This window comes from Pogoniulus pusillus, chromosome 19 (assembly GCF_015220805.1).
Source record: "Pogoniulus pusillus isolate bPogPus1 chromosome 19, bPogPus1.pri, whole genome shotgun sequence".
NCBI lineage: Eukaryota > Metazoa > Chordata > Aves > Piciformes > Lybiidae > Pogoniulus > Pogoniulus pusillus.
The window spans coordinates 11,131,089-11,157,341 of NC_087282.1; the positions used below are offsets into that span (position 1 = coordinate 11,131,089).

A 26,253-nucleotide genomic window follows, 5' to 3' on the forward strand; every position below is an offset into this window, starting at 1 on the left:
TCTTCTGCCATCCTGGTCCCTTTGCCACCAGAGGCCTTCATTAATTACCTGTAATTAAGGACCAGCTCTAAACTGTCAGGGCAGACGGGATCAGGGAAGGGGTTTGAAGGGAGGAAGTGCTTGGATGGTGGAATGGGCAGAGCAGCATGAGGCTCTGAGCTGCCCCTGGCCCCACCACAGCTGGGGGCACTGATTTGGAACAGTGGAAGCATTATCTGGGAGCATGAAGTGGGAGCACAGGCTGGGAACACTGACTGGAAGCACCAACTGGTTGGCAGTTGGACTTGATGATCTTAGAGGCCTTTTCCAGCTGAAACAATTCCATGAGCCTCTGAACTGGGAGCAGGGAATGGGAGCACCAACTGGGAGCACTGACTGGGCTGCAGAGTGGACACCAGCTCGCTGGTAAGATTTGGTATGGTCTAAGGTGTGCCTGGCCAAATTCAACCTCTCATTCCAAGCTGAGGGAACACTCATTGGCAGAGCTCCTGCAGGACCCCTCAGAGCTGTCACTCAGCCCTGAGGAGGCATCCCCACCCCTGGGACAGTGCAGTGCTGTAGGGTGACACATGGGCTCCGACAGTGTATGCACCAAAACCAGGGCAGTCCTGTGTTGGTTCTCTGTCAGTTGTCGTTCAGAGCTCTCTGTTCTCCTCCCAGCAGGTGACCTTGATGTGAGTAACTTCTCCCGAGTAACATCTTCATTTGCAAAATGAGCTTCTTCCTGCTGCTCCACCTGCTAATGAGCCGAACGTGCTCCTAACGAGAGGGAGCGGAGGGGACGAGCTGCTGGGGACAAAACCACGGTGTCATTTCAGCTCAGCCACGTGCAGCCTTGGCACAGCCACCCACCACGGCTGCCCCTGCCCCAAGGAGCCTCCAGCTTGTTCTATATTTAGCCCAGGTTTGGCCTGAATCCCCCTGAAATTGGGAGCCCGTTTTTGCCCACAGTGTCCTGGCTTTCTCCTCCATCACCGCTTGCTGCCCCTAAAATGGGAGCTGCTGCTTCAGGAGAGGCTTTGAGGAGCAGGAGGTGCTTTGTCTTCTCTGAGATCAATGCCAGGACACCCGCAGGGCAGGGGCAGCTCTCAGGGGTGGTAGCTGTGGCCTCAGGTGGAGCACAGCCCAGTGCAGCTCTGGCTGAAGGTCTCTGCAGCTGAGACTTTGCTGTCCCTTGTGGGCCCATGCTCAGTGCTCTCACTTTGGGCTGCAAGTGCACGATGGGGTGGGCATAGTGGGGCAGTTTGGGAGCTCCTGAGAGCTGGTTCAGGAGCTCTGTGACTCCCAAACACTACCTCAGTTCAGCTGGGGGTTTGTGTGGTAAGAAAACAAACGTTCAGCTCAGAGCAAGCAAGGTTCTGCTCTTCAGAGTCAAGCCCTGGGAGCCAAAGGTGTTGAGGAGCTAAAACCAGAGTCACAGGACAAAAGCTGGTTTTGATCAGCAAACACAAGCCCTGGCGGCTGGCAGGAGGGAGGGCTTGGCTGGTGGTCCTCTGGGACTGGAGCACAGTGCGAGGGACTGGCAGGCTGCAAGGGAGGAGGCAGGTAACTCTTGGAAACGAAATAGAGCCTCCACTGGAAGCTTTGGGAGCCAGACCTCGCACCTGTCTGTGACACACCTGCACACAAGTCTGCCAGTGCCTCTTGGAAGGAGCTGCACCGTGATGCAAGACCAGCCAGGACCTCCTGCAGAAGTGAGTTCCATGGATTTTTGAGCTCAGCCCCTCGGGAAGCATTACTGGGACGGGTCCCTGCCCCTCTAGCCAAGGTCGGCAGCAGCTAGGCTGGAGGGAACAGCTCCTCGGACCTCCTTTCCCCAAACCCCTCTGCTTAACCAAGGTTTCTCCATCCACAGCTCCAGACCAAGGGTGTTGGGAAGCACTGCACTCGAACCCAGGAGGTGCCACGGACCTGAACGAGAGGAGACAAAGGTAGTGGAGGAATCTGTGACTCGGTTGCCATGAGATGGGTAGCAGATTGCCTGGCAGCTGACAGTGAGTGAGAACGCTCCTCCTGTCATGTTTTATCAGCATGAAAACCATTTGCAAGTGCTCTAATTACATTGCTAATTGCCAAAGTGATTAGGGACCTGCAGCTGTTCATTAAACATGTGTCACCCTCAGCCAACAATCTGTAGGAGAGAATATTTAATTAATTGGATAGCACTGGCTGAGGAGATGGACAGCCCTGGAAGCTGGGGGAGGAGCGAAGGAGCCTAGCAGCGAGAGGAGCTGGGGGGTGGCTGTCACCTTCCTCCAGCTCTGGGCACTGTCTTGCAACTTCCTTCAGAAACTGAATCAGCACTGTCACCAAAAAGCAGGTTCCTGTCCAGCCTACTCCCGCAGAAGCTCTCCTGCCCTGGTGGGCAAGAACCAGCTTCTCACTTCCAACCACGTTTTAAACTGCTGGCAGGTGGGAAGCCCTCCAGACCACGACACCTATCCGCAGCCTGGGTGGTGGACCTCCACCTGTTGACAGCTCCCATCCCACGCTGCAGACACATGGCTCCTTGAGCTGCTGGCTGTTGAACTCCCTGCCCTTTGCCTGTGCTAAGGGGTGAGGTGAGCAGCATCTCTAGCCAGCTGCTGATACAGCCACACCAGCAGAGCTTCTGCTGTGCAGGTGTGCCCCCAGGAAGCAAGCAGAAGACAGTGCTACAGGTGTGCAGGGAAGGTTTTCTCTTCCACTTCACCTCCTAGTTTTGGACACCCATGTGTCACTGTGTGGATACCTTCCTGCCCTATAAATAGCTCTGTCTGCATCACCACCATGCCTGGATCTGGGAGGATGGAAGGGGAGCTCCCAAGGACAGGCAAGAAGAAATGTGGGGCCCCATAGGGGAAATGTCCTTCCTCAGTTCATCCAGGCTTTCTTTCAGACAGCATTTCTGCTTCCCTCCCCTTTCAGGTGGTGTTTGAAACACAGATGGGACGCCAGGGCTCAGGGGAGGCACACAACCCAAAGGCATCTCTGCTTAGCACCAGCTCTTCCAGCTCACTCTGCCCACCTGAGCAGCAGGACAGAGAGAGGGAAAAAGCAGGAGTGCATCCCTACCACCTCATTTCTTCACATTTAACACAGTCTGAAGCCTTAAAAGATTCTTGGTCACAACAGGGAGAGTCTTGAGAGGCTTCACCTTAATTTCTGTTTAATTTCCACTTAAGAAAATGTCACTGTGGATGTTTAAAAAGCATTAATTCTGGTTCCATACAGTTACTTTCAATTAACAGTCCCCCTTGTCTCCTGACTCCCAAGCAGACACTGAAGTATGTGGAGTCCTGACTCCAGCCTCTGCTCCTCACCACCTCTGCCATTCCTGCAGCTGGGATGTGCCAGCATCACACCTTCACTGAGCTGCTGTGGGTGAGGAGTAGCCATGGCTTCTGTCCAGGCTCTGTTCTTACTGGGCCTGGCACCTGGCTCCCACTCAGCCTAGAGAGGGCTTTAGCCACCTCATCTGAGTGGGCATAAAGGGCAGGGGCCTCCCCACCATGGTATGGACACACAAAGCAGCCTGAAAGCCTCCACCTCTGCCCAGCCCCAGCTTCTTCAGTGCTGGACCCCATTAGAGCTGAGTGCTGTGGGCACCTGTCCAGCAGCAGCCAACCCAAAGTGACATGAGAGTGAATGAAGAGACAGGGAGCAGCAGCAATTACTTCCTCTAATTAATGGCCAGATATGAATGGGGTTGGGTTTTACCCACTAATTGGCAAATGAGTGACTCCATGAGCATCCCCAGCACATGAATGAATCATTGCCCTCTGAAGAGCTTTTTGATGCAAGTCTTTGAGCTAGAAGGCAATGAATTATGTGCTGGGTTTGAGACAGACACGTTCTTCACTGGACCTGGGGAAGGAAGCCTTTGCAGCCAGCTGAGGATGAACCCCAGCAGCTGTGATTTAGATGCCAGTTGCTCCTGGCACGCAGCGAGCTGCCATCAGTGCCACCACCCGGGTGATTTACAGCTCTTTGTGGCTAGAGAGCAATGCATTATTCACCAGGCAGGTTTGAGGAGACCCAAATTTATGTTGGCTTTAATTAAACTGGCCTCTTTCTGGTTTCCAAGCGTGCCCAGGACTGCTGGCAAACAGGGATGTAACGCTGAGGGGTGTGTTCTGGGGCACCATCACCTTCTCCTGCCTCAGAGCCACCTGAAGGGTTGCAGGTTGCCATTGGGATTCATGCCCACCGTGACACTGCCGTGCAGCATCCCTCAAGCCTCCCAAGCCCTCAACAAGGGCTCCTGGAGCTGCTTTGCAGAGGTAAAACCAAAGCTGTTAGAGAGATCTTGAGCTGATTGCATTGGAGGCAGGAGCAGCCTGCTTGGTATGCGGCAGAAGAGGGAGTGTTCCTCTGCAGGAAAATGAGTCCTGAAGGAGAAGGAGGCATTTGGAATGTGTGATCAGCCCTCATCTCCATTCACTGGGAGGAGGAGAGCTGGTCCTTGTACCACTGAGTCAGCTGGGGCTGGCCTGGATAGATTCTACAGGAACCTGTGTCTAGAGGAGATCAGGAGACCCTCATGCAGCTGAGCCAAGAGCACACTGGAGAGAGCTCCTTCCAAAGCAAGCATCTTCTCAGACAGCTTCTTACCACTGGTGAGCTCCTCTCTTCTCACCTTAACTCTGCCTTCAGCACTCTGAGCCATGGCCGTGGCTGAACCCAGAGCAGGGACATCAAGAGGGGCTGGCTGGGGTGAAGGAACAAAGAGCTCTCCAAGGCCAAGGGGGTCCAAAGCCAGGTCAAGCCACCTGCAACACCTGATGTCTGAGAATGTAAATGGAACGATGCAGAAGACAACAGATGATGGTAAAGTCTTTCAGCAGAGCATTAGGAGGGTCAACAGAGGAGGACTGGACAAGTGGAGCCAGCCAGGGAAACATCCAGGGTGCATTTTTATCTCCTTCCCCATTTAAAAACCCAGTGTGAGGTTCTAGCAGCACAGCACAGGGAGAAGAATCAGACTTGCTTTGGTTGGAGAAGACCTCTATGATTATCCAGTCCAACCATCACTAACACCATCATGGCCATTAAACCCTGCCCCAAAGTGCCATGTCCACACACTCCTTGAACACCCCCAGCAATGGGGACTCCACCACCAACCTGGGCAGCCTGTTCCAATGCCTCTTGCAGGAAAAAAAGTTGTCCTAATGTCTGACCTAAACCTCTGCTGGTGCAATTTCAGGCCAGTCCCTCTGCTTCTATCACCTGATACGAGGGAGACAAGGCCAACCCCCAGCTCTCTGCAACCTCCTTTCAGGGAGCTGTAGAGAGCAATGAGGTCTCCCCCTCAGCCTCCTCCAGGCTGAACAACTCCAGCTGCTCCTCACCATCCCTGTTCTCCAAACCCTTCACCACCTTGGTTGCCCTTCTCTGGACACATCCCAACAACTCAACATCTTCGAGTTGGTGCTGCAGAGAAGCTGTGAAAAGGATAGGGTGGGGGTGGAGGGAGGGAGTAGCTGCATAGAACTCCAGGCTTAGCACCTCTGGTTCTGTGATCACTACATAGGAGCTGCCTGGTACACTTCAGAAGATGCTTGTGGAGTGCCAGAGTGTTGAAAATGAAGCAGCTGCTCTCTGGCCAGACAGTTAACTCCTCACTCCAGCACCACCACCCCACCTCTCCCCACAGGATGCAGCTTGGTTAATGATTTTCTGCCTGGTGAGGCTCAGTGAAGCAGCACAAACCACGGTGAGCATCAGGGAAAAAGCCAAAGCTGCTCAGTAAACAACAACAGGGCTCAGCCAGAGCTGCCCATGAATCATTTATCAGGGTTGGGGGTGGGGGAGGTCAGGGTTTCGGGTGGTGAGAAAACTCTTGCTGGGATTAATGACTCGAGGAATTAGCCAGGAAGGAAATAAGGTAGCAGCTGAAATGCCTTCAGCCCTGGGCTGTCAAAATATATCCCTTCTGGGGTGGGGGGCAGGGGGGGATAGGTGGGGGGTGGCAGGGGCTCTGGTGTGGCACTGGGTTTATTTTATAGAAGTCAAGAAAACCTTCATGCAGCACATCAACCAGGTGGGGAGAGAGCTCCAAGCTCATCCAGCCCAACCTAGCACCCAGCCCTGGCCAAGCAGCCAGACCATGGCACTAAGTGCCTCATCCAGGCCTTTCTTGAACACCTCAAGGGACAGTGACTCCACCACCTCCCTGGGCAGCCCATTCCAATGCCAATCACTCTCTCTGACATCAACTTTCCCCTAACATCCAGCCTAGACCTCCCCTGGCACAACTTGAGACCGAGTCCCCTTCTTCTGTTGCTGCTTGCTGGCAGCAGAGCCCAACCCCACCTGGCTGCAGCCTCCCTTCAGGTAGATGTAGACAGCAATGAGGTCTGCCCTGAGCCTCCTCTTCTCCAGATGTGCTGCACGAAGGTTTTCTTGCCTTCTGTAAAACAATCCTTAGCACAGGCACTTCCCAACATTTCCAGCTTGAGGCCACCACAAGATTTTGTGCCCATCTCCCATCTGCATCCTGCAGGATGCTGCATCCTCACCCCAGAAACACCTGCCAAACAAAAAGTAAAAGAAAAACCCAACCCCAAGCAAGCCACCAAAGAAGTAAAAGCCTTATTATGAAAAGCAGATGAAAAGCTGAAGTGAAGGAAAGTGACTGCACCTCAGGCAAAAGAAAAGGAGGAAAGAAATCAAATCGGGATTGTCTCTGTCTCCCTTTCTCCTCTCTCTCACAGCTTCAGATAACTTCAAACAATTTCCCCTCACTTGGCAGCTGATTTCTTGGGCTCATTTTCAAGCACTTTGCAAAATGAAAAGAGAGGGGAACTCCTCCTCCTGCTGCTGCTGCTGCTGCCCAGCCCCAGTTTTCACAGCAACCATCACAAACCATTTATCCACTCAGCAGCTTTTCGGGGCAAGGAGGCACTGGAGCTGCACAGCAATCTGTGCTTGTAAAGGGGGGGGGGGGGGGGGGGGGGGGGGGGGGGGAAACAGGGGGAGGCTTGATCCAGGCCTGGGAAGGGGCAGGCTACGCTTACAGGCTCTGGTGGAGCATTGCTGCCTTCTTCTTCAGCCTTCCCGTGTCCCTGATGTCCTGGCCTCACACACACAAAGGATGTTAAGGGTTGGAAGGGACCCAAAGAGATCACTGAGTCATAGAATCACAGAATCAACCAGGTTGGAAGAGACCTCCAAGCCCCTGCCCCAGCAGCACAGACCACTACAGCACAGGCTTCCCACTTTGTGTGAAGAAGGGACCCCAGCAGACAAAGCTCCCAGGTGCACCCAAATCCCTCTGCTGCCCACAACCCCTCACCCAAGCTCCATGCTTTGTCCGGGGGACCTCATGTGCAGTCCCACACCAAGTGTCCTCCCTGACATCAGCAAGGTCACAGAATCATAGAATCAGCCAGGCTGGAAGAGAGCTCCAAGGTCATCCAGCCCAACCTAGCACCCAGCCCTGGCCAGCCAACCAGACCATGGCACTAAGTGCCCCATCCAGGCTTTGCTTCAGCACCTCCAGGCACGGCGACTCCACCACCTCCCTGGGCAGCCCATTCCAATGCCAATCACTCTCTCTGCCAACAACTTCCTCCTAACATCCAGCCTAGACCTCCCCTGGCACAACTTCAGGCTGTGTCCCCTTGTTCTATTGCTGCTTGCCTGGCAGAAGAGACCAACCCCACCTGGCTACAGCCTCCCTTCAGATAGTTGTAGACAGCAATGAGCTCTGCCCTGAGCCTCCTCTGCTGCAGGCTGCACACCCCCAGCTCCCTCAGCCTCTCCTCACAGGGCTCTGCTCCAGGCCCCTCCCCAGCTTTGTCGCCCTCCTGTGGACACCTTCCAGTACTGCAACATCTCTCTTGAGCCCAGAACTGGACACAGCACTCAAGGTGTAGCCTGAGCAGTGCTGAGCACAGGGACAGAATAACCTCCCTTGTCCTGCTGGCCACACTGTAGAACCCTTCCAGAGCAGGACCATACAATCCAGCTCAGGTCACACAGGAATGCATCCAGACAGGCCTTGAAAGGCTCCAGAGAAGAAGATTCCACAATCCCTTTGGGGAGCCTGTTCCAGTGCTCTGGGACCCTTACAATAAAGAAGTTCCCCACTGTGTTGAGCTGGAACCTCCTGTGCTGCAGCTTCCACCCATTGCCCCTTGTCCTATCCCGGGGAGCAAGTGAGCAGAGCCTGTCCCCCACCTCCTGGCCCTCAGCAATTTATAGACATTGATTAAATCTCCTCTCAGTCTTCTCTTCTCCAGACCAGAAAGGCCCAGGTCACTCAGCCTCTCCTCATTAGGCAGTGCTCCAGTCCCCTAATCATCCTCATTGACTCCAGCACCCCCAATCCTGTGGCTCTGACATCCCCTGGCCCCTTGTCCTGATTTAATCCCATTTTCTAGCTGCTGCCCTAGCCCAGTTCTGTGCAGCCTCCCCTGGCCACCAGAGGCAATGCTGCCAGATAAACCAGTTCAGTCTCAGCTTCCAGAAGCTTGGGCTTGTGTGATCTTCCCCGGTTTGCAGACCCAGGCTGGTCTCTGATGTGGGTGGGTCTTGATGCATCAAAGGATGTTGGGACCAGGCTTTAAACATGCACCAAGATCTCACTTCAAAGCTGAAGGTGATGTTAAAAGCAGCCCTGCTCTGAGCAAGGGGATGGAGCAGAGACTTCTCACATCCCTCTGTGACTGTTGTGTGCCTGAGGGAGATGGATGGAACCCAGCAGCTCCTCCATGGAGCACATCCTGCTCCTGGGGCAGGTGGCTTGGCTGCAGTATTTAGTCACCCAAGAGGATAGGTCTTCAAAGGTGCTTAGTCTGTAATTAAATCAATCAGGACATAATGAAAGGGATTTCTGATCGGGGGGGGCAGGGGAATAATAACCCCCACCATAGACCTGATGATCTTAAAGGGCTTCTCCAACCTAACAGATTCTATGTCCCAGGACAGCCAGGCCACCACCCTTCAGTCAACAACGGAGTCACTGCAACTGAATGCAGGCCAGAAAAGCTCTGAGAAGCTTTCAAAGAGACAGGCAGGAGCATTGCCCATGCCCTACAGCTGCTGCTCCATCTCCAGTCCCTCACCATCCTCACAGCTTGTCCCTCCTGCCCCACAGACCCCACCTCAGGGCACAGTCAGCCCAAGCCCCTTGGCACTTGCTTTGCAGCTTGCTGCCCGTTGCTGAGCTGCACCACTGCGACCCAAAGCTGGTGACATTGCTGTAACATCTGCATCCATTCACTTCCTTCAAGCCTGGCTGCACCCAGCAAGTGGCCTGAAAGAGAAGTTCACTGGTGACTCATGGAGACAAGGGAACCCTCCACCACCATGGTTCAGGGGTTAGCAGCCCACAAGATCACCCCAAACACAGCTTCAGCAACAGCTGCAAGGTGTCCCTGCTCCTTGGGAGTCCTTTTGTTCTTCCAGGTGAAACCCTGGTGGGTCCTCCAAGGAGCACAGGCAATGTCAGAGAGACCTGGAACCATTGCAGGTCAGGTTGCTTGGGGCTCTGAGCAACCTGCTCTAGTTGCAGTGTCCCTGCTGACTGCAGGGGGTTGAACTAGAAGACCTTAAGAGACCCCTTCCCATCCAGACCAATCTGATTCTCTGACCTGGGTCCAGCACAGCAACCACAGTGCCTGGCCCTTGGCACAGGCTCAGGTTTGGTCCTGGAGTGCCCCAGCAGCTCGCAGGGAGCAGCAGCTGACATCACATTCAACAGGAGGGTGCTCCTCCTCCTCCTCTCCTTTGCCAAAACACATCAGGACACACAGCGAGTCTTCAGAGGCAGGAGGGATGTGTCCCATGTCCCTTGTCCCTTCCCCGGCACCGCCTCCGCGGGCTGAGGTTAATTACTTAATTACTGACAGGCTGCCAGTTTGTTAGGCACCAGCAGCACAGAGCTGCCAACTGGGACGGCTTCAGCTGCTGGTAGCTGACGTCTGATGTGCTGTGGGAATATTATCCTGACAGTCATGGAATTCCTGAATCCCAGCATGGCAGGGGCTGGAAAGGACCTCTGGAGATCATCCAGTCCAACCCCTCTGCTAAAGCAGGGGCACCCACAGCAGCTTGCCCAGGATCACAATGCCATGGGGGGGTGGTTGGAAGCTCTCCAGAGAAGGATAGAGAACAAAGTGACTGCAAAATGCTAGGTTAGGTCTGCTTCCAAAACAGGTCCCCTCAGCACCAATACCTCCTGTGTGGCAAGTCTTCCATGACCCAGCACCTCAAAATGAATCCTGTGGGATTCATTACACCCAACAAACAACAAAATACAAAACTGAAGGTGTCCTGATCATTGTGGAGCTCTTGGGATGTCTTATGTATTTCCATGGGCTCTGTGGGAGAGCTCCATGGGGAGGCAGTGGATGCCAAATGGCACACTGCAGATCACACACACATGCAAAGGATGTCAGGGGTTGGAAGGGACCCAAAGAGATCAAGTCCAACTCCCCTGCCAGAGCAGGACCATACAATCTAGCTCAGGTCACAGAGGAACACATCCAGACAGGCCTGGAAAGGCTCCAGAGAAGGAGACTCCACAACCTCTCTGGGGAGCTTGTTCCAGTGCTCTGGGACCTTTACACTGAAGTTCCCCCTTGTGTTGAGGTGGAACCTCTTGTGCTGCAGTTTACACCCACTGCTCCTTGTCCCATCACAGGGAGCAAGTGAGCAGAGCCTGTCCCTCTCCTCTTGACACTCAGCCCTCAGATATTTATAGACATTGATTAAAACCCCTCTCAGTCCAGACTAAGCAGCCCCAGGTCCCTCAGCCTCTCCTCCTCAAGCAGTGCTCCAGTCCCCTCATCATCTTTGTAGCCCTCCACTGGACCCTCTACAGCAGATCCCTGTCCCTCTTAAACTGGAGAGCCCAAGACTGAAGGCAGTACTCAAGATGAGGTCCCACCAGGGCAAAGTAGAGGGGGAGGAAAACCTCTCTCAATCTGCTGGACACTCTCTTCTTAACGCACCCCAGGATCCCATTTGCCCTCTTGAGCACAAGGGCACATTGCTGTGCCATGGACAACTTGTTATCCACCAGCACACCCAGGTCATGGCAGATGACATCAAACACATCAGATCTGTATGTTTTGGTACCCACCATGGGTGTCTGCAGAGGCTGATGGGCTCTGGCAGGACCACCTCCCCAAGATACCTGTTTGAAGGCATCACTGAAGGGCAGGGCAAACTCCAGTGCCCTGATAAAGGACTGGGGGCCAGCACACGGCATTTGCTGTGAAGGTTTGCACGTCCTCTGCCTCCCCCACCGTGACTTAAGCTGCGTGTTCTGCCAACCTTCAGGAGCTCTCATCCATGGAGACATGAGCAAGCCACTGCACAGGGCGGTTCTCCATCACTGCACAGCACCAGCAGCTTCTGAAGTGTCACCTCTGAGACGGCTGTGAGGCTGGGAGCGCTGAAGAGAGGTCAGGCTGCAGCTGGAAGAGGCTGCCCTGGAGAACAGCTCCCCGCAGGTCTGGTTTTGTGGGTCTCCCAGGCAGGGCACACGCACGGAGAGGGGCAGCGGCTTGAAACGCCAGGCAAGGAGAGCTGTGCCTGTTGCCATGCAGCTGCAGGCAGCAGCTGCAGGCAGCAGTCAGTGAGCGGCTGGCGGCACAGCTCACTCGGGTGGCAGCACAGCGCCGAGGCACAACGTGGGAAGGAACAGGAACGAGCGCCTGGGAAGAGAGGGGAACCAGCAGCACCCGCAGCAAGGCTGACTCCATGGCCTCACCACCGCAAGCACTTCCTAACCAAGCCTCCTCTGACAGCAGAGGTTTCACTTGAGGCTGTGTCCCCCTGGTCTCTTGATGCTTGCCTGGGATAAGAGACCAACCCCACCTGGCTACAGGCTCCCTGCAGGGAGTTGTAGCCAGCAATGAGCTCTGCCCTGAGCCTCCTCTGCTGCAGGCTGCACACCCCCAGCTCCCTCAGCCTCTCCTCACAGGGCTCTGCTCCAGGCCCCTCCCCAGCTTTGTCGCCCTCCTGTGGACACCTTCCAGCACCTCAACATCTCTCTTGAATTGAGGAGCCCAGAACTGGACACAGCACTCAAGGTTTGGCCTGAGCAGTGCTGAGCACAGGGGCAGAATAACCTCCCTTGTCCTGCTGCCCACACTGCTCCTGATCCAGGCCAGGATGCCATTGGCTCTGCTGCCCACCTGGGCACACTGCTGCCTCCTCTGCAGCTCCTCTCTCCCAGCACCCCCAGCTTCCTCTCTGCCTGACTGCTCTCAGCCACTCTGTCTCCAGCCTGTAGAGCTGCTTGGGGTTGTTGTGGCCAAAGTGCAAAACCCTGCACTTGGCCTTGTTCATTCTCATCCCATTGGCCTCTGCCCACCCATCCAGCCTGTCGAGGTCAGTGCCTACACTCCTGTTTCCAAGGCTTTCTGCCAAGCAGGGACCCTGCCCCCCCTCCCCCCCCCAGCCATTTCCAAGGCCGTTGCTGAGTGCTGGGAGCTGGTGAGGCTTTCCCACCATCCTGGTGAACAAATGTGACTTGATTAAATTTGTACAGGCTGCTCAATGCATCAAACAGGGACCTAATGTTCCACTGGCAGCACCACACAAACCCCCTCCTCAGAGGAAGGTTCCTTTCCCAAAGTGTTTCTGAAGCAAGTGCCACTGCCACCTGAAGACAAGATGATGGTGACAGCCTCCTGGGGGCTGCTGAGACAACATCTGCTGCGAGGGCTTCAATCTGCAGCCCTTAATTGTCACAGCTCCAGTGCAAACATATTTGTGGTAAATAACCCTCCTCAGATGGAGCCAAACCAGGTAACCTTCTCCATCTGTGCAAACAAACATTTGTTCCTGGCAGAAAGTTGGCATCCCCTTCCCCACGAGTAGCTGAGAGCAGCCAAGGAGCTGCTCAGACCAGCTCCTTTCAGACTGGGGGCTCATCAAAGCCCATTCTAGCCTTGGCCAGGAGGCCATGGGTTAGGGCATGTGGGTACTTTGCCAAAAGGCCACTCCTGTCCAGCAGTGCTCTCAGGGTGCTGACAAATATCTGCTTTCAGGATGAGGAGACAGAGCAGTACCTAAAGGAGGCCTAAACAAAGGCTGGAGAGGGACTGTTTACAAAGGTCTGTAGTGGTAGGACAAGGAGAAACTGCTTCAAACCAGAGAAGAGGAGGTTTAGATTGGATCTTAGGAACAAGTTCTTTACCATGAGAGTGGTGGAACACTGGAACAGGTTGCCCAGGCAGGTGGTTGGTGCCTCATCCCTGGAGATATTCAAAGTGAAGCTTGACAAGGCTCTGGGCAACCTGATCTAGTTGAGGATGCCTCTGCTTACTGCAGAGGGGGTTGGACTGGGTGACCTTTGGAGGTCCCTTCCAACCCAGACCATTCTATGATACTCACCCCATATCCTGCTGCTCAGCAGCTGGAGCTGCTGGGCTGGGTGTCCTGGGACAATCCAACAGCCATCCTGGACTTGGAGGTAGTCCAGGTGCAAGGAGAGGTCCCACACTGCTACCCAGACTCCAGGCTTGGGGCAGCCTCATGAGCCTCCTCTTCACCTGCTGGGTTCCTCTGCCATGAGAAGAGACAACTCTGAGGATGGGAAGTCCCAGCAGGCTGCTGCTGCCTGCAGATGTCAAGGGGCAGAGGAGGTCATCCTTGAGCCTAGGGGGGTGCAGGATGGTTTCAGCTGCGAGCCCAAGGCAGCTCAGCCCAGCTGGGCTGAGTCAAAGCCCTGCACTATCTCTTCCCTGCCTCCAGCCTCCCCAGAAACCAACCAAACCAGACACCAACCTTGTCATCAGGCCAAGGCTTGCAGTCCTGACCAGATTCCCACCAAAGGAGTAGCAGCTGATAGGTACTGTTGCTCTGAGGAGCTCAGCAGTGCCTGAGCATGGCAGTTAAAAGGAGGAAGGGAAGGCTCAGGTGAAGAGCATCAGGGAGGAATGCAGGCTTGGTTTAGAGGGCAGCAGCTGTTTCATGACTTACCTATACCACTGCCTCAGGGTCTTCTCCTCTGTGTGGTGTAGAAGTCCTCTGGGTTTGATTGGCACAGGTGATTTCTTGCTTGCTGGCAAACAGCTTGTAAGTGCAGCAGCTGATCTAAAGCCACCAAGTGGGCCAGGCTCCTGTGGTCCCTTGAGCTCGTGGAGCTCCTTACTACAGAGCCTGAATCAGCCCCTCAGCTCAGGCAACACTTAAAACCTGCATCAGATGGACACTTCCTGAGGTTGCCCTGCCTGTAGGCTCCTCCATCTGCTGCACCTTGCATGGGTCCAGCCTTCTGTTCAGCCACCACTTGGCAAGACTGCAGCTGAGCTCTTACCCTACACACTGAAGTTGTTGAATCCAGGTTGTGCCACCAGATGCCCATTCTAGGGTGAAGGGCAATGCCGAGACCAGGATGGGGTCTCAGCACTGTTAGTCTGAGGGCTGAGGGAGGAGCTGCACACAATGGCCAACACCACACACTGTGACCATCACTGCTGTGACCCTGGGCAAGGCTCCTCTGGGGCCGAGCCTGAGGGTCTGGAGCACAGCAGAAGCCCTGCCAAGTGTACTGGCTAGGGGAAGTCTCTGTTTGCTATCCCTTACAGACAGGCCGAGCTTTCTAACCCTCTCCAACCTCCTGCACAGGATTTAGCAGCCTCCACTTGTCACCAAGGAAGCACCAGGAAGCTGAGAAGAGAATGTTTTGAAGTGCCCCATCAAAGCCCCACATCTCTCCGAAGCAGAACGCCCACCTTTTCGAGGTGGGAGAGCACCAGAAGATAACGCACAGCTTAAGTCTCACTGCAGAGCTGGGATTAGCCTGAGGCAGGACACTCAGACCTACAGCAGCTGGCAGCAGGGTGAGGTGGTGCTGGGATGGCTCTTGTTGTCCTCTGCCTGCTGATGGAGGTGAGCTGGCAGCAGGAGGATCGGCCATGGGGAGGAAAAACACTCCCGGGCTCCTCTCTCTGCGTCGTTCACTCCTGTGCTGCAAAGCCACAGCCAGGGAGGTTCACAGGTCCAACCACATGGGAAAGCCCAAGGTCATGTCTTCATCTGCGTGGACAGAGCAGCTCCTAGCCAGCTTTGCCTGGCCCCAAAGGATTCATCACCATTGCCTGAGCCCTAAGGATCCATCACCATTGCCTAGATGGGAATGATCCCTTTTTGAGGCTGGACCATGAGTACTGGATTCAGTTTCAGGTCCCTTGTTCCAAGAAGGACCTTGAGGGGCTAGAGCAGGTCCAGAAAACAGCAACAAAGGGTCTAGAGGACAGGGCTGGTGAGGAGCAGCTGAGGGAACCTGGGGTTGTTCAGCCTGGAGAAAAGGAGGCTGGGGGGAGACCTTCTGGCTCTCTACAACTCCCTGAAAGGAGGCTGCATGCAGATGGAGCTTGGTTTCTTCTCCCGGGTGGCAAATGACAGGACACGAGGAAATGGCCTCAAGTTGCAGCAGGGCAGGTTTGGATTGGACATGCTGAACATGGTTCCTCCAGCAGTAGACCCCAGGGCAATGAGTTGCCCATAACAGGGGCATGCAGAAGTCTGATGCCCGTGGAGGGTGAGCTGGGGCATCACTGGTGTTTGGTGGCCCAGTCCATCCTGGACAGTGCTGAGCTGAGGTGGGGGTGGGCTTGGAGCTTGTCCTGACAGCCACCCTTGATCCTTTGGTTATCACTGCAGGTGGGTGCTGGGTTGGAAACTCTTACATAGGAACTCTGAGACCTCCATGCCCTGGGTGAAGCCCAGTAGGAACCTGGGAACAGATCAGACCATGATGGGCCAGGTTAGCTTGGGCTGTTGTGCAGAAGGAAAAGGGACACAAAGTAGCAAAGAGCAAGGGGATGCAGCATGCAAAAGAGAGAAGTGTTCCTTGGATTGAGAGCCTCCAGCTCCCTGCACAAAGAGCAGAGCCCTTCAGAGATGTCTCCCAGCTCTATAAGTGCCTCAAACATGGCCCTTCTTGCCCTCCAAAGCTCACTCAACCACCTCAGAGGTGTGGGTCTGGGGATGGACACTTTGCTCAGGGGATGAGCAGCCTGGACTCAGCCTGGACTCGATGGTCTCAAAGGTCTTCTCCAGCCTAACCAATTCTGACCCCAGTGGGTTTGCCACCACCTTGCAGGAGGGTGTGGAAGCAGCCAGGAGCAGCCCTCAGGTTGTCTTAACCACCCTGGGATGCACCCATGGAAGCTGCATGTGAGGACAGGCCCACTGGGAGGGCAGCTTGGGAAAGGAGTGGGAAGGAAACAAAAGCCTAGAGAGTGACTCTGCCATGTGCATCCAAGGCTCCATCCTACCCAACCTGACCCATCTGGAGCTGTGCCCTGGCACTCAGCCTGTGCCAGTCTTCACTCTACTGTTCCCCTGATACTGTTTGGTGCAGTGCCAACCTTCTCACCTTGTCTCTCAGCAGCTTCTCAGGTCCTAGGGAGTGTTCTGCCACCATTTGCCCATCATGGCTTGAGCCATGCCTAGGAAATACTGACCTTGAAGTTCTTGGGCTTGGCCAGCTTGTCTGGGTCTCCAGGAGAGGCAGGAGGCTGCACCAGCCTCAGCAAAGGTGCCTTCAAAGTGAGGAGGACATGGTCCTCACTGCTCTCTGACACAGCATCCAGCTGTCTTTGAAGCTTGGTGTGTTTGCACTCAGCCTTGGCCAGAGCCTTTGGCACATGGAAAGCTTTGGATGTGTCTGATTGAGCAGATGCTTCTCCTCCTGCCTGCCAATGTCAGGCTCCTGCCAAAGGACACACTTCTCTTCATCTGCGAGGAGCTGCCCTGAAGGCAGCATGATGAGGAGCAGCTGCTGGTCACAGCTCTTGCTCCCATAGAGCAGGAGCATCCATGAGCATCTCTGGGGCAGTCCCATGTGGCACAGAGGGACAAGGTGCCCCAGGACTGAGGTAGGATCAGGACTTGGAGGACCCCATGGTGCTCCTGCTGCCAGGCAGGAGGCTTGGATGAGAAGAGCTGAGCTGCTGGAGGTGTACTCAGCATGGATGGAGACCTAAGCAAAGGACTGAGTTTCCAAGGGGCAGGAGAGTCTCTGGAGTGCTCACCTCACTCCAGCATCTCAGAATCTTTCTCCAGGCCCCAGATGGGAGAGAGCTGGGCTGTAAGAGATCCTGAAGAGGACTGATGCCACCATCTTGTGCATCCTCTAGGTTGCTGTCGAGGACCAATTCAGCAATATGGTTTTGGAGGCCAAGCTGGGACAGCTTTAGCCCTAGAAGAGGACTTCTCCAAGGAACAAAGAACAGCCCATCTGTAAGGGTGAAACCCTGCCCCAAGTCTACCTGGCCCTCACCCATCATCTCAGATGGGCAGCAGGGGAGGCAGAAGGGACAAGGATGACTCAGGGACAGAACAATGATGCTGGGAACTCTGTATGTCCTCCCTGGATCAGGCAGGTCACAGTGGGAGAAAAATCTGAGTGATGCTCAGCCTCTTGCCCCCTAGTTAGACTTATTCTGAAGGTCTGGAATAGTCATTTCTGGTGTGGTGTGTGGCACACAGGGACCTGGCAGCAGATGCAGCAGCAGAGCTGCATGGTGGGGTGCAATATGCAGGTTGGAGACTCCACCACCCTCACTTGCCCTTGGTTGTCCTTACACCTCCCCAAAGCCCTGTTCTGTGCCAGGAGCTGTCTGCCAGCCACTCATGTCTGGAAAGCTCAGAGGTTCCAGTGCTGGAGGGGATGTGATCTGATCCAAGGCACATTCTGAAGGAGTTCTCATTTCCCTGGAGAGGCTGCAGCAGAAGCTCTGAAGGGAGAGCAGTTCATGCTCAATTTAGCTTCACATGACCTCATTTGCCATCACTTAGCCAACAAGGGAGAAGGCAGCGACAAGAAATCCTCACACGTGGACCTCGAGAGCTGCTCAGTTCCTGGGAGCTTGGAGGCAAGGGAGGGTTGATGCTCACTGGTGACCAGATGGAGGCATGAAGCAATGGTCCCTCGGGCAGCTGCAGTGGAATCCTGGTCCTGGCCTCTCCAAAGCTGGGCTCTGGTGCTTTGAATTGTCACGGAATCACAGAATTGTTCTGGTTGGAGTAGATCTCTAAGATCCTTGGGTCCAACCAGCAAACACCACCACCATGCTCATTAAACCATGTGCCCAAGTGCCCTGTCCACACATTGCTTGAACACCTCCAGGGGTGGTGACTCCACCACCTCCCTGGGCACCTTGTTCCAGTGCTCTGATCCACATCTCTTCCACCCATCCATCCATCCATCCATCCATCCATCCCTCCCTCCCTCCCTCCCTCCCTCCCTCTCTCCCTCTTCCAGGCTTTCCTTTCCTCCTCACAACTGGAGTATCCACATTTCAGACTAGAGAAGCGTCCCCCTGCAGCAGGAGGTGCCACTGTCCCACCTCCCTTCCAAAGGGCTGTTTCCAACCCTCTGTCACTCCAACACCACACACAATGTTTGCACAGAAGAAGACAGGGCTGACTGTTTGCTGGTAAACACTGCAGGGCTGCGAGCCAAAGCACAGCTCCTCCTGCTCCTCACAGACGTGACAACATCCGAGTGCTGCCAGCCCTGGAGCTGGCAAGCCCTCACCAATCCCATCCCCCCAGGCCTCTGCCATATGCCAGGGACCCCACAGGATGTCAGAGAAGATGTGGAGAAGATTGCTCCTGCTCTGTGAACTCTATGGCACTGTGGCCTCCAGGAGCTAGGTCACAAGCAAGCCTCCACAGCTCATCTCCTGCTTCTCTGACCATCTGCTCCAACTGCCCATCAGCCATGGCAGGGGCACTCAGCACTCCCACGTCCCCAGCCTGCCCACAGTGCCTGGGCACTGCTTCATGTGCCTGAGGAGTGACTGCTGCTGCCAACAGCAGAACCCCTCGGGTGAGCCGACCTCGGCGACACAAAGAGGTGCCCAGCAACGGCTGCTGCGTCCAGGTTTGGCAGCACAGAGGGCGCAGGGGACTGAGAGGTAGGTGAGACAGCCCTGCAGGTTTTAGCATCACAGACACAAGCTTGTCACCAGAGTAAATCACAGCCCCCTGCTGGTCTGGACAAATGCAGTGTCTGTGAGTGGCTAAACCAACCCCAAACTGCTATTCCAGGAGAAGCCTTTACTGCCTTTGCTTTCTTTCAGGGTCTCAGTCTGCTGAGGAGCAGCTTTGGATATGGAGCCTGTGAGATGTCTCAGACCCCAGGGTGGGCAGGTGGGCACCAGAGGGACCTGGAGCTAAGAGTGCACCTGCAGAAACCCAGCTTGGCATGTTCTTGCTCTGAGGCAGCAGCTTCTGAATCCAAGAGGTGATGACATCTGGCAGCCCCAAGATGTGACAGGATAGGTGGGCATAGCTGGGGGCAAGGCCCCTGTCACCTTTGACAGGTCAAATGCCTCAAGTCAGACAGATCTTTATCTTGAAAGTCAAATCAGCTCCAAACCCAACCTCAGGAGAGGGCTGCCCTGTGATATCTGAAGGGCAAGAGGTGGGGTGTGCCACACTGGCCCAACAGAGTCTCTGATGCCCACAGCAGCTGGTGCCACCCCAGACTCTCAGACACCCACCCTGCGCTCCTCACCCGCACACCACAGCAGACACCCTAAGTGCTGCTGTGCCAGGAGGACCCAACACAACCAAGCATGGCATCTGCAGCAAGGACAGCCCGGGAGCTTCCTGAGCCTCTCTCTGACTGAGATGCCCAGAGGGAGGGGAGCTCCTCGCCCACGGAGATGTCCCACGTGCAATGTGCCTGCAGCTCTCCTCCCACCCCAGCCACCCGCTGCAGATGGTGACATCCACAAGCAGGCTGGGTCCCACCTCGGGGCAGGTTCTGAGGGCGTTGCTGGTGAATAAAGGCCTGGCAGAGCTTTCTTCTTTGTCACAGCCATAAAGAGCAGAGGCATCATGGCCATCATGGCCCCTCTGCTGTGGTGGGAAGAGCCTCACAACCTCAGCAGCAGGCGTTAAGGTGGCAGGTAATTCACCTTAATAGTAGCATAAACACTCTCCTGTGGCTCCATTAGCAGCCTGACCTTCAGCAGGGGACATCAGTGGCACTGCTACCATAACGTCCTCAGGAGCAGTTGTACCCAGTAGGCAGATGTGTATGAGAGCTCAAGGCTGAGCTGAGACCATCGGGGTTGTACCTCAGCCATCGGTGCAAGAGTTTGTGTGGCCTTGGTGGAGCTCTTGGTGCTCCGAGATGGCACCGGCTGGGCTTGCCCAGGGGGTGAGGTTGTTTCTGCACCCTTCACACTTCTACAAAGCAGCAGAGAGAAGCCTGGTGGCACCCAGGTGTGCCCTTGGACACCAGGTCTGATGCTGCTCAGCATGCTGGGGGAACAATCTCTTCCTGAAGGCAAAATCTCCCCTATTTGCTTAAGAGGGCACCACAAAACAAAAGAAAGAAAGAAAGAAAGAAAGAAAGAAGGAAAGAAGGAAAGAAGGAAAGAAGGAAAGAAGGAAAGAAGGAAAGAAGGAAAGAAGGAAAGAAGGAAAGAAGGAAAGAAGGAAAGAAGGAAAGAAGGAAAGAAGGAAAGAAGGAAAGAAGGAAAGAAGGAAAGAAGGAAAGAAGGAAAGAAGGAAAGAAGGAAAGAAGGAAAGAAGGAAAGAAGGAAAGAAGGAAAGAAGGAAAGAAGGAAAGAAGGAAAGAAGGAAAGAAGGAAAGAAGGAAAGAAGGAAAGAAGGAAAGAAGGAAAGAAGGAAAGAAGGAAAGAAGGAAAGAAGGAAAGAAGGAAAGAAGGAAAGAAGGAAAGAAGGAAAGAAGGAAAGAAGGAAAGAAGGAAAGAAGGAAAGAAGGAAAGAAGGAAAGAAAGAAAGAAAGAAAGAAAGAAAGAAAGAAAGAAAGAAAGAAAGAAAGAAAGAAAGAAAGAAAGAAAGAAAGAAAGAAAGGACAAAAGCCCCCAAGGCTGAGCCCTGTCAGAGCTCGGTGACAGCCACAAGTCCTTTGTGTGTGCCAATTAGCTCTGCAGAGAAGGTGCTTAGGCAAGCTCTGAGGGGCAGGGAACCTCCACACACCAGAGCAGAGAGATGGATAATTGCTGCCCCCACGCTGAGGAACACAAAGCCTGGCGAGGAGATAGGACAAAGAGACTCCTCCTTGCCTCCTGGCTTTGTGCTAACCATGGGCAGTGTGCTCTTGGTGACACTGCTGCTGCCTGCTGAGCCACTACAGGCCCTGGCTGGAGCTGGAGACAGAGCTAGAGATGGAACTGGAGATGGGACACAACACGTCAAACAACAGGGACATGAGAACAGGAGATGCCATTAGGGTCTCCAGCCCATGAAATCCTGCACACCATGAAGAGTCACAGCCCTGACTTGAGCTCATAAAGCTCAAGTTCCCCAAGCCAGGTTCCAGATCAGGTCTCCTGAGGGTCTCCCAGGGGCTGGTGCTGCCAGAAGAACCTGCTCACATGGAAATCCAAACACCAGACTCACCTCTGCCAACACCTCTGCTTCCTTCATCTCTCCTTGCTCATGGTCCCCCTTGCTGAGGGACTTGGTTTAGCCAAGGACTTGTCTGTGTGCAGCTAACGACTGGACTAATGATTGGACTCGATGAGCTGGAAGGTCTTTCCCAATCTAAGAAATTGTGTGACTCTGTGGTAAGAGCAGACCTTCAGCTGGAGTCCAGGCTGGCCTCACCAGCACTTCTGGGGTGAAATCTGGCCAGTGGGGTCAGGGCAGGACATCCCATTGCTGATTTTAGGTGTTTCCTCACTTCAGCAAGCCAAACTGTGTTGGTGTCTGGCTGCAGAGCCATCAGCTCCCTCACTGCCCACCTCCCTGCTGCGTTTCTCAGTGGGTTGAGATGCCAGGAGCACAAGAGCTGCTGATGGATCCATTTCCTAACAAAAGGAACTCCAGCTTCAGCCATTCTCCCCCATCACCTTCAGCCCTCACTGGCCTCTGCTGCTTGCTCCCTCCCTTCAGGAGCTGCTGCCGACAGCCCCGGGCTCCACAGGAGCATCTCCTGCCTGTTCCCACCCCACTGTGGAGGTAGAGGGGGTCTTTGGAGGGTCTGCCTCTGGCAGAGCACCATCTGAGCAACACAGCCTGCTCCTCTCCTGCAGAAACCAAGGGCTGACACTGTCCATGCCCAGCTTCTCCAGCCTCAGGTCCCAGAATGAGGTCTTTGAGCTCTGCTGGGAGCATTGGTCCACAGCTGAAGGCAGAAGCACTGCTACCTGCCAGCTACCAGTAGGAGAAATGACCCAGCACAGCATGAAGGGCAGGGAGCTGCCCGTGGCTGTGACAGGCTCCTCTGGCCCAGATGGCCAGCTGGGAGGCAGGGCTGGCAGCTAGCATGGCAACTCGGCAGCGATGGGCAGAGCAATCTGCAAAGCCCTGCCCCCTTTCTCTCCCACCAACCTGTGCCCTTGGGAGTCCAAAGCTTCTGCGGTCACCCTCCATGGCTCCCTAGTTCCTGTCCTACATGGAAGAGCCACACCTGGGCTGACCTGCCTGTGAGATCTGCAGCACTGGATGGAGCAGCTCCAGGCTCCTGCCAGGTTCTCCTTCACACACACCATCTGTGCTGCCTTCCTCTGATCAGTAACAGTGCCAGACACAAACCACAGCTTCAGACCACTGTGTTGCCAGCTGGTGATGAGGTCTGGAGCCAGCACAAGCTCCAGACCAGGAAATGTCTGGAAAGTGCAATGGCAAATCTGCTGAAGGGATGTGTCCTGCCAAGCCCAGTTTGCACTGGGGTGTGGATAGCAGCTCCTGACAGTTTTCTACCATCTTGGCTCTTCTTCTGCCCAACAGGCTCCAAGCAGAAAGCCCTGGAAGCACCTCACCAGGGCAATTCAGAGACAGGAATGATGGGAACCTGCCCATCCCTGCGTCCTGGCATGTGGGAAGCAGGGAAGTGCCATGAGCTGTGAACACTTTGGGCTCACTCCTCACCCTGCTGAGGATGCTGGCTGTCAAGCACTGTGGGGGTCTCACTGCTCTTTCACCCCCTGGTCTCTGCTTTCCAAAGGTGGACGCTGCTCAACTAGGACACAGGCACCTCCCAGAGGGCCCAAAGGGATCTGTGCCAGTGCTCCCCTGGCAGGGAAATGGCAGGGGCGTGCCAGGGTCTTTCATGGGCAAAGGGTGCTGTGGGATCCATCCCATTGGTGTGAATAGCACTCTTCACCACTGCCTTGGGACATCTACAAAGTCAGCCACTGCTTGCACAGAGTTTGAATTCTCCAACTAGCAAACCTTTTCTGGGTCACTTTACCCACACCACCCTTAAAACCTTCTCTGCATGACCACGAGGGTAAGGGATGCCACAGAAGGGGTTGACCTCACCACAAATCCATGATGCCAGGAGCCCACAGTGCCCACCACCTTCATCACTGCTGCAGTGCTGCACAACCAAGGAACTGCTGATTTCAGGGCAAAAAATGGACATGGGCAGAGAGGGAAGTGGGCAGGTGCCAGGGTGTGATAGGTACAGGGTCAGGGGGATGTGCCCTGAGCAATCCAAGGTGGGTTTCCTGATGTCCTCTATAGAATGAGCCTCCAAAAGAGCTTTGAAGTCAGAAGTGAGATTTTACCTGAACTGAAACTGGAACGAGCTGCCTTTGAAGGTTGGTGAAGCTCAGAAGCAGCTGAGAGTCAGAAGAAAAATGAAAAGTGGCCAGAAATAGACCTGCCCCTGCCCTGTGCCCTCTCAGCAGGCCCTGGCCTCCAGTTCCACTTCCTACCCTTGCTTTGTGACCTTCAGGAGTTCCAGCAGCAACTCAAAGCCCCTTCCAAGGCCTGTCCTTGTGGCCTCTTGCCCCACTCACCCCACCCCACCCCACATGCTCTCTCCTGTGGAGGTCCCTGATGGAAACCCCAGCTCCTTACAGCCACAGCCCAGTGTCCCAGTGAAGGATCTGGTTGGTTTGTCCCGGAGGGAGGTGCCTGGGGCACCACTCAGGCACTGTCAGGGCAATGCTGAAAGCACTTTCTATCAGAGCAGCTCCTGGGTTGGCTTCTCCTCCCGCAGCTCCAGAGGACAATGTGCCAAGAAAGAGGCACAAGAAGATGAAGGAACAGGACCTGTGCTCTCTTCCAAGCTCATCACAACCATCACACACAGCAGGCACTTCTCAGAGGGGTTGCACCAACCCTAAGTGCCAAGAACAAGGAGGCACCCACAGCCTTTGACTGGTACCTTCACACAAGCAAGCCACCAGTTCCCACGGACAGGGAAGCCCCAAGCACTGATCTCATTGACCTCTGTGCTAAAGAGAAAACTCCTCTGGGGCCAGGAGATGCTCTGCAGGTTTTGTCACCTGCTGTCTTCTCCATCCCCAGTGAGCTATCAAAGCCCAATTCCCTTTCCCCTCCCATCTCAGTGCTGCTTGTGTGTCCTGACACCACCACCACCAGATCAAACTTCTCAGGACAAACCCCAGCACAGTCAAAGTAAGAGCAGCAGAACCATTTCCATCACAATGAGACCAGAGCCTTAGGTCTCCCCACCCCAGGGTCATTGTTCTGTGTCCCAGTGTCCCCAGTACCCCACACCTGGAAGAGGCCAACCAGGATGCCCAGGAAGGGCAATTCCCTGCACAAAGATGCCAGAAGAGCTTCAATGAGAGCAAAAGAAGATGGAGGTTACACCAAGCACAAGCCCTTGCTCCTTAGAGTGTCCCTGGGCCCTGCTCTGGTTTGGGAACGAGATCTCCTCTTGCCCACTCTTTGTGGCTGAGCTTGCTGTGTGCACAGCCTGGGCTGTCCAGTGTCACCCACCTCTCACCTCATGGCCAAAGGGTCCAGCTGCACCCCTGTCCTCTCTCCTCAGGTCTAAGAGTGCTCCACAGGAATCTCACTGCTGATAGGTAGCCACAGTAACAGGCTTAATGCAAGCAGACATCTCCACCTGCCATGATTTTCAGCTGCTGCTGGAGCTTTTCCACTCAACCAGTCTCCTCCTCCCTCCTCAGGAGACCCTCATTAGGACCTATCACTGCTGACCTGTGTGCTGGGGAGAGGGCTGGGTGGCTGTGGCAGGATGCAGAGCTGGCGAGAGGACACCTCGGGGGCTCTGCTCGTCACTGTAATTGGGTCTGCAGTTGAAAGTTCCATGCTCCCTGCAGAATGCTCCCCAGAGCTGCACACACACAAGCCCTGAAGCTTCTGGGCTGCTCAGGCTGGGCTGCCATTGCCTTGGCACTGAGGAGAAGGGAGGCAGCCAGAAATGGGGAAGACAATTCCATCCAATTCCCAGCCCTGGGAGCTCTGCCCACAGAGCAGAGTCCACAGAGCACCAACCTTCCTCACCAGTGGAGGGAACTCCAGGTCTTCTGTGGGAGCAGTATTCCTGGGAAGTGCACTGGATGGGAGCCTGAGCTGAAAGAGGAGAGCAAAGGGTGGGGAGTCCAGGGTTCGGGCAGGAGGAGCAGGAGCATGAGGAAGAGCCCAGCAGAAAGCAGTGAGCTTGGCCAGCAGCAGCGCTGGAGTCTTGGCAGGCCATGAGAAACATTCTCCTTCCCTCTCCTGGGCCAAAGCCCTTCACAAGCAGCCACGCTCATCCTCTCCAGAGCGGTTGCACAGTGACACCCAGAGGACGAGACCAGAGAGCCGTCACCATCCCACCCAGCCACCAGCACGGGAACACCCACCCGGGGTCTGCTCAGAGGAGAAGGCTCCCTGCCTGCAGCCTGCTTTGATGCCGGACACATCTCGCAGGGGCAGAATAAATAATTCATTTCTGCTCTAGAAATGTGGATTTCAGCATGGGAAAGGAGCAGGACTCATGTCCAGGAGGAGAAGCCACACACACAGACCCCATCAATGTTTATCTACAGCCAGGAATAAATGCATTGGTAGTGCCCTGTGCCCTTCAGGGATATAAGCCAGCCCCTGTTTCACTGGAGCTATTGCTGCACCATCCCAGTGCTCAGCCAGACACCCTTAGGAGCTGGGTTAGGAGAGGATGACAGCCATGGAACGGAGTTAAATAATGTTTGGACTTGATGATCTTAAAGGTCTTCTCCACCCAAAATGATTCTGTGACTAGGAATGAAAAGCCACCCCCTGGCTGCCTTTCTACTGAGGCACCAAATGTCTCCTCACTGAGAAGAGGTTGGCACCCAAAGTGCCTCTGTTCTACCTGTGCCTCCCTTGCAGGGGATGCAGCAGGATGACCACCACCAGTAGCCACAGAATCACAGGATGGTAGGGGTTGGAAGGGACCTCCAGAGATCACCCAGTTCAACCCCTCTAACAGAGCAGGGTCACCCAGAGACACATCCAGGCACTCATTATTAGGGTACAGTGTGTGGGAAAGGACCCTTTGGAATGAGCCTTCCCAAACTGCTGCACCCATTCCTTTTAGAGCTGCAGAAATCAAAGCCCTGTCCT

General features: G+C 54.8%; 2 long non-coding RNA genes across 2 annotated transcripts; both read right to left on the bottom strand.

The window, feature by feature from the left end:
• Positions 1-992: 992 nt before the first annotated feature.
• Positions 993-13,576, bottom strand: LOC135183909 (uncharacterized). Its single transcript, XR_010305768.1, has 2 exons — positions 13,336-13,576; positions 993-1,911 (listed from the first exon to the last, which is right to left on the bottom strand). It is a non-coding gene; the product is annotated as an uncharacterized LOC135183909 (long non-coding RNA).
• Positions 13,577-15,113: 1,537 nt separating this feature from the next.
• LOC135183912 (uncharacterized) lies at positions 15,114-24,478 on the bottom strand. The gene is made up of 2 exons (XR_010305769.1): positions 24,415-24,478; positions 15,114-17,939 (listed from the first exon to the last, which is right to left on the bottom strand). It is a non-coding gene; the product is annotated as an uncharacterized LOC135183912 (long non-coding RNA).
• Between the last annotated feature and the right edge of the window lie 1,775 nt (positions 24,479-26,253).